Genomic DNA, 7,937 nt, shown 5'->3' on the forward strand with positions numbered 1-7,937 from the left:
TTAAAACCAGGGACTAAAATACCCAGAAGTACTTGGTCCATGATGGATGAACAGAGCTAGTGTGCAACAAGATAGTTAGAAGCTAATAAAGTGTTGTACTCTGCAGGTATAGGTTAGTATGTAGGTCTTGCATGAGGGAGAAGGAAGTTATTCACTATCAATAAAGCAGCGTCAGCATCCAAATAAATCGAAGAAAAACCTTTATTGATTTCGATTTTACATTCGTTAGTGCTCCAACTAGCAGCAGTAAACCTGCAGTGATTATGGAACATTTTGAATAGTAAGCAGTGCAATTTGATAGCTAAAGAGATAAGATATGATGGTTTTTAAAATGTTTATACGTCCGAGACTGTATGTAAAGATGGATGATGTGTCTTACTTCCTCCCACTATCCAGAAATGAAGCCAAAATGCCCCGGGTGCGAACGCTGCCATCTTGTCCTGATCATTTGAAGCCAGAGTCCGCAAAGTAGCGATCAGGAGAGGGAGCCGACACACGCACTCGGCCAATCGTGAGTCAGTCTCAGCTTGAACATACGTCTGTGTTATGAGAACTACCTAAACTGAGGGGTCTATATCCCCTCCACTAACATGGAGGAGTTTATGACCTATACTGCAGAGAGCCAGCAGGGGGCGATCAAGATGCTTTGGCTTAACTTTTGGAGCGCTGTGATGTCATCCATCCTTCGTCTACATGGTCCAAGTATCTTAAGCTGCTTCTCTGAACACACTTGCTGTTGTGCAGCTAGCTGACCATAATATAACTCCAAATAAATATTGATTTGTAAATAACAGCAGTAGCACAGAAAGTAACAAGTATTACTTTAATAATATGAATATTTGTCACTATGAGATTTGTTGTTCCTTTGTTTTCTCTCTCTCCATCCATCCATTTTCATTGCGTAAAGAAATGGATCTTAAAACATAATTTGCTTGTAAATGGACAGAATCATAAACACATTGCCATGCAAGTTAGAATGAAAGGAAAGAACAAACGTTTCTGATGAAGATGATCAATATTTACTGCAAAATATTCAAAATTACAAGGATTTAGTAATGAAATCATGCTGAAATCCAGCAATATGAACAACATCAAGATTTACCGGCAACTTTTTTAGTAAATGTCAGTTGTCTCAGGATAAAAGTACCACCATCAATTATAAGTTTAGATTATAATGCCTGAATGTGGAGAATGGCAGAAAATAGGGGACATATGATGCATTTCAGTATCTGTGCTCCCATCTCCTAATGAGTAAGTTGACCATCAGGCCAATCTCTCAAAAGAAGTTGTTGTGTTCCCTCAAGGAGTAAAGCTAGAGGTAAAAGGAGGTGAGGACAAATGGTACAGTTGAAGAAAATAGGAAACCCAGAGGGAAGAAGAGATTACAAGACAATTTGAAGGAGAGGAAAAGAAAAGTTGTAATGGAGGAGTTGAGGACTACAGGGAAAGAGGAGATGCAGTGAACGAGGGCGGCGCGGGGAAGAGACTGAAAGAACGTAGTTGGATATTTAGGGACAAAGTTTGGAAATGAAGGGGGGGGAAGCTGAGTGATGGACGGATGCAGAGTGAAACCGAGTGGCGGGGGGAGAAAAAAAGGAATGAAGTGGGACGAGGTGCAGCGTGTGATTTAGAGAGTGGAGAGGTTAAAGATGGAGAGAAAAGAGTAATGGGACGTTTAGGGAAAGGTGGCGAGATGGAAAAGAGGAGCGAGAGGTGAGAGGAGCCGGCGACGGGGGGAGTGAGAGATGGAGGAACGAGGGAAAGACGCTGGAGATTTAGCTGAGGTATAGAGACGGAGGGAAAGAGCGGGATGAGAGAGAGAAAGAAAGGATGAGAGAGAGAGTAGTGGGAGATTTGGGGTATACGTGGAAGAGAGAGCGCCAAAGAAAAAGCATATTGTCCTTATCGGCCGGCTCCAGAAAGCCTGCTCCCTAATGGGGCCGGTGTGAAGGGGAAATGAGGACTAGGCCTGATGCTACCTGATTAGCCATTGACTCAAATACACATCAAAGGTATGGAGGGGACGGGGAAGGAGTGCACGGCAGCGTGTGTGTGTGTGTGTAGGTGTGTGTGTGTGTGTGTGTAGGTGTGTGTGTGCGGCTGTGGGCTGAAGATGAGTCACCTTCACCTCCTTTCGGGGGACCACGAATGAAAATCACTCTCACTTTCTCCTCTCCTCACACACACACACACACACACATATGGCCATTTTCTTCAACCTTGAAAGGGAAAGCTGCTCTGAATAAGGTGATCCTCTGAATGGGGGTACAGAGGAGACGGCGAGAGAGGAGGGGGTGGCGTAAATAGACAAAAAAAAAGCAGTGGTAGGCGTGGAAAAGGGGGAGGGAGCAGGGAAGAAGAGAGTGTGTGTGTGTGTGTGTGTGTGCGTGCGCCAGGGAGACACATCAAAAAGAGTCGTCATGTTCCATATTAGTGAAATAATGAAATTTGCCTTTTGGCTAATGACGTCTCTGGACAGCTCTGTTAGTTTTCAGGAAAATTACAGCAGGCCGGACTGGGTCTCTTACTCAGTAACTCGGCTCAAAGCCATCCACACTGGCTACACACACACACACACAGACACACACACCGACATGCAGACACAGGAAACGCACACACACACACATCCAGAGCGATCAGTGGCACAGCAGTGACCGTTGGGTGTTTGAAATTCAACACATTCGGAGACCTATATCCCTTTTCTATTCCACACCCTGAATTCATTACTGTCACACACACACACACACACACACACACACACACACACACACACCTATAATCATATTCATCATACTCGCCGCAGCCTCCCCTACCTCTCTCCCTAAATTTCTATCCAAGGTAGCCCCAATATGGCTGATGATGACCTTCATTAGTCTCCCCCATTTCTCTCTCTCTCCTCCACGTCCGACCTACTGTATTCGTTTTTCATCTCTCTCCCACTGTGTGTTCACAGATGTGCCATCTTTTCCCTTTTTTTTTAGTTCTCTCTTATTTTCCTCTCTGTCACACACATTCAAACACTTGTCTCTCACATGTTTTTGTTTTTTTCCTCACACAGTTTCCTGTGCCTTCTGTTTCTCCTTTCTCCATCTCTCTTCTTTTTTTTTCTTCTTCATCTGTCACTCTCTTCTCATTACTCCTCTCTCTGTTTCATTAGCATACAGAGTAAGAAGATGGCGCTGGGGGTAATCTGCGCGAGTCGCCGCTGACAAAATGGAGGGCGTCATCAGAGGTCGCGGCGCTGTCATCAGCCGCCAAAGCCTCTGCTGATGTGCGCCTGTCACACGCCCGCGCCCGTGCACGCGCCGCACATATATGCCGTGCACGGGGGAGAGAGGGGAGGAAACGTGTATCCGTAATCAGGTGTGACACATCACAGCGTAAATGCTCCAATCTCACCTGACAGCCATGTACACACACGCAATGTTTGCGATGTGGACCGCTGCGATGGAAACAGACATTGACAGGTATCTGAGTATATCCTGAGATACACTTAACAGTGGCTTTAATGAAAGCAGCCGGTTTATTTTGTTTCTGGGTTTTCTTTTTCTTTTTTTTTTTTGCTTGTTGTTGAATTCACCGGGGTTTTAGAGGATGTGGCGCTGGCAGCTGTGCAGAGGGGGACTGACTGTGATTCCTTCTTAGCCTGTCAGAAAGCCTTTTTTCCTTCTTCAAGTATCACTGATAATCAGCTCAACACGCTCAACAACTGCCTCTAATCATTTTAGTGGGACATCATTTACAGAGAAACTTTTATGGTCCCTTCAGATTAACTGTTTAAAAATCAGTGCTGTCCCGGTACCAGAACATGCTGAAGGTGGGCGCTACATACAGTGCGTCTACAATATTTATATAAATCCTTCCTTGATGATACATATTCTTGAAGACAGGTTGTTTTAACTGTCAGATTGTTTCCTTGTCTTAGAAGTGGTCTGTAGAGTCACAGCATAGACTGTATATAAAGATGGATGACGCGTCTCCACTTCCTCCCACTATCCAGAAATAAACACGACACACAGCCTCCATCTCGCTCATTTGGAGCAACAGTCTGTGCAGCAGCGATGGGATCAGCCGACACACACACTCGACCAATTGTGAGTCCGTCTCAGCTGTCAATCATGACGGTTCCCCCCTTTTTTCATATTAAATAGAAAATCGATACCAAAAAATGTATTTGCCATGTACTCTGACTTTTTGGTTTGGTTCATGTCCTGTCCTCTAACATGGAGAAGGCAAAAATATATAACCTATACTGCAGCCAGCCACCAGGTGACACTACAGATGCTTTGGTTTCACGTATAGGGGGGTGGTCATGTCATCCATCTTTATTTATGAGTCCCAGTAGCATGAAATTGTATAAAATGGCCGACAGAGAAGTGTTTTCAGCCAAGATAAGAAACTATGTAGCTTCTACAGCCACTGTATCCACATGTGACAACAGACCACTGTCACATCCCCAGATTTACAGTACAAGGCTACTGTATCTACACGATAGATACTTAAAAGTATCAAGACAAATCTACATTCACCCCCCTTACTTTCAAAGAAGCTGATTTTCTCTTACAAATCCTACACTTATATTTGATTTCTTCAACAACATAAAAACTGCCAGTGTACCAGTGCAGCATGTAGACTGTATATAAAGATGGAGGACATGACAGAATCCCCAAAAGTGAAGCCAAAGTGTCTCGATCACCCCCTAGTGGCTGGCTGCAGTACAGGTCTTGAACCCTGCCTCCTCCATATTTGCAGATGGGACATGGACCAAACTAAAAAGTCAAGGGAGACATCAAATACATTTTTCTGTCATTTAAGGTATTTGTTATCGCACTGACGCGTGTCCAAGTGTTCAATTTTGGTTTTAATTTGCTCGACCAATCACGATGAGACAGACTCGCGATTGGTCGAGCATGTATTTCAGCAGTAACTCAATACCTTGTGTCCATTTCCCAATCACTGCTGCGCTGAATCTAGGCCCAAATGAAATTTCTTCTAGATAGTGGGAGGAAGTGAAGACACGTTGTCCATCTTTATAGTCTATGGTGTGGCTACCCATTGATTGGTTGATGACCTCCTCTGATCTTGATTAGAAATTGTACACTTATGAATATCTTTCTCCCTTGACATGAAGGAAAGGTGGGGTGTTAGTCTGTGAAGAGCATAGAAGACAAGAAATAGACTCTGCCAAAAAAAAATCTTAAAGTTTGGTTATAGCCATGGAAGGAACGAGTCATAGCAGACGAGAGAGGAAAGAAAATGAGCAGAGGACAAACAGAGAGTGAAGGATGAATTCCCAGGAGGCAGCGCTAAGTTGTATTGGTGTGTGAGCTTGTCACTAATAGTGTCCCTGTCATGGTTATGAGAGCTGGAAATACTTTGGTGCTAATAGACAGATTATGGAAAGAAACGAAGCATGTCCTGAAATCCTCTTAGCAAGACTTCACCTTTTTATTTATATATTTCTGACTATATTCCTTTCTTTCTTCCCCTCTCCCTCTCTCTACCTCGGTGGCCTTGGCATTGTCTCGTTGAACGTGTTTCATGTTTTGTCTGACACTTGGCGGGTAGTGTTGTCTCTCTGTCTGTCTCTCTCTCTCTCTCTCTGTCTCTCTCTCTCTCTCCCCCCCATGTGCCACTGTCTATCCTTTTCTGTCTCACACGTTTTCAAAAGGCACTTTATTTATTGTCCCGGGGGAGCACTACATTATGCATTAACCTGTTCAATTATGCATTCATTTATGCAGCCGTTGCCTTATGTAAATGCACTTTATGATTAAACAAATTGTTTTGCTGTTTGGCCGTGTGTTCCCCCACATTGAGTGTTTGCCAGTGACATCATGCAGCAGCAGCAAGAGACTCCATGCCTGTGGTGTGCACGCGCCAGGCCCGTTTTTACCCTATTAAACCGGCGAGGAGGCCTCTGGGATTGCAAGAACGCTCTGTGGGCTTCACAAAACTGATACTGAGCGGAGGAAAAGCGATGGTTTCCTCTGCCTCTTTCTTTGGGGCCCCCCCTTAGTCCAGAAGGCCATGGAACAGGGCATAAGGCATGAGTCGGTACTTTTGGATGCTGCCCCATCTTAGCGTGTGAGCTAGTTTGGGTTTTCTACACTGCACAAAGTATTGGAACCAAGAGATGAGGCATCAAACTCCATGAAGACGTTGTGTCCGACTCCAGGTCCTTGCCCAATAAACGTTTTTAAAATGTTGAGCAGTTGCCATGAAAATATCTTCTTAAACATCCTAAACCCCACAGTTTCTGCTTTTATCAGTTAACAGTGCTGGAGACAGATGGGGATAAAGGGGAGAGATGGAAGTATGACTTGCAACAAATATTCTTGATGCATGGGGATGGGGGGGGGGTGTTAGCACTGTCCCCTCACAGCAAGGAGGCTCCTGGTTCGAATCGCAGTTTGTCCAAGGTGTTTCTCAATGGAGTTTGCATGTTCTCCCTGTGTTTCCGTGGGTTTTCTTTGGTTTCTCTGGCTTCCTCCCACAGTCTAAAGACTTGTATATCGGGATTGGGTTAGTTGGAGACTTGTCCGTAGGTGTGAATATGAGTCAGTGTGAAGGGGAGTTGGACTCTAGCTCACCTCGAAGTATAACTGGTATAGATAATGGATGGAATCTAACCATTTACTCCCCAGGATGTGGTTCGTAAGGGCACAAATGAACTATTTAATTATTTTGGTGCAAAATGAAGAATTTATGGAATAGGTGAAATGTGAGTTGTGCATGAAAAGAAGACAAATACATATTTAACATTTTCATATAGAGTGGTATTTGATACTGATCCAACAAAATAAGTGAATGGACAATCAGTTTGTACTCACAGGATCATTTATGGCTCTTGCTTTCTGATATTTCAAGCAGCCTTTAAGCTTTCGTTTTCGCTCCTTTTTCAACTCAAGAGACACAAACGTGTTGGAGCTGCTTTGAAACTTTGCAAAAGTCTCAAATGTTACTTTCCTTGGCAAACATCTTTGTTAGAAAGCAGCCATCTCCATACAGACTCCTCAGCCGGCCAACATTTGTGCTTTCATGAGATCACGCGAGTGGACGGTTGCCAAATAGTAAAGCGGTTGCACGACAGTGTTATCACTGTGTCAACAACGTGCACTTCTACAAGAGTGCAGAAGCCTGAAACAGCTCATTTAAAACCAAATACCCTTAATAGGAAGCATAACAACATCAGCAGAGGCCTTGGGAGTCTCGTATTGACTAAACACTAAGAGTTGCCCTAGACATCTTAATCACAGCTATATATATATATATAGCCTTCCCGCTATCTGACAAGAGAAATGAGCAGCCATTTAAGACAGATGAACTGTGTCTCCATGGTGGCTAGACTTATCTAAACCGCAGCCACACCTTTGATCTACTTCGGCATCTCCCATTGGTTTCCATCTGATACAGGCTATCTGATTCGCCCACGCCACTGAGGAATGAGAAATCTTAGAGGAGAGAAGACGAATGGAATATGCATTAAGACACCTTGACGATACAGTCACTCTATTTTTCTGCCTTCGCCCTTTTTTTCCTCCTCGTTGCCATTATAACATCGCCGCCATCCTTCAATCATGCGGTTGTAATGCTGCGACTGGACCCCCCCTCCACCGCCTATTTCCTCCTTCTCTCTCTTCACCTCTCTCCTCCCTTCCTACCTCGGCGCTTCTCGCTCCCACTCCATCTCCCCATCTCTTCCGGGGTGTGAGTGAGTGATGGAGTTTTAGTGGACCCCGCGAGCGGTCCTGTGGTTTTTCAGTGCCACACATCAGAGGCAGAGCATTAGCCCTCTGCATGCTCCAGGAGTTTGGCTTGGCAGAGCACCAGGCCCTAACTACCTCCGCTCCAGCGCCTGCCGCTGCCAGCGCCGGCCCAGACAAACTACCTGAGCCTCATTCGCAGTGCACACGGAATGATGCCGACGTCCCGCT

This window comes from Hippoglossus stenolepis, chromosome 19, assembly GCF_022539355.2.
Source record: "Hippoglossus stenolepis isolate QCI-W04-F060 chromosome 19, HSTE1.2, whole genome shotgun sequence".
In the NCBI taxonomy this organism is placed as follows: Eukaryota; Metazoa; Chordata; class Actinopteri; order Pleuronectiformes; family Pleuronectidae; genus Hippoglossus; species Hippoglossus stenolepis.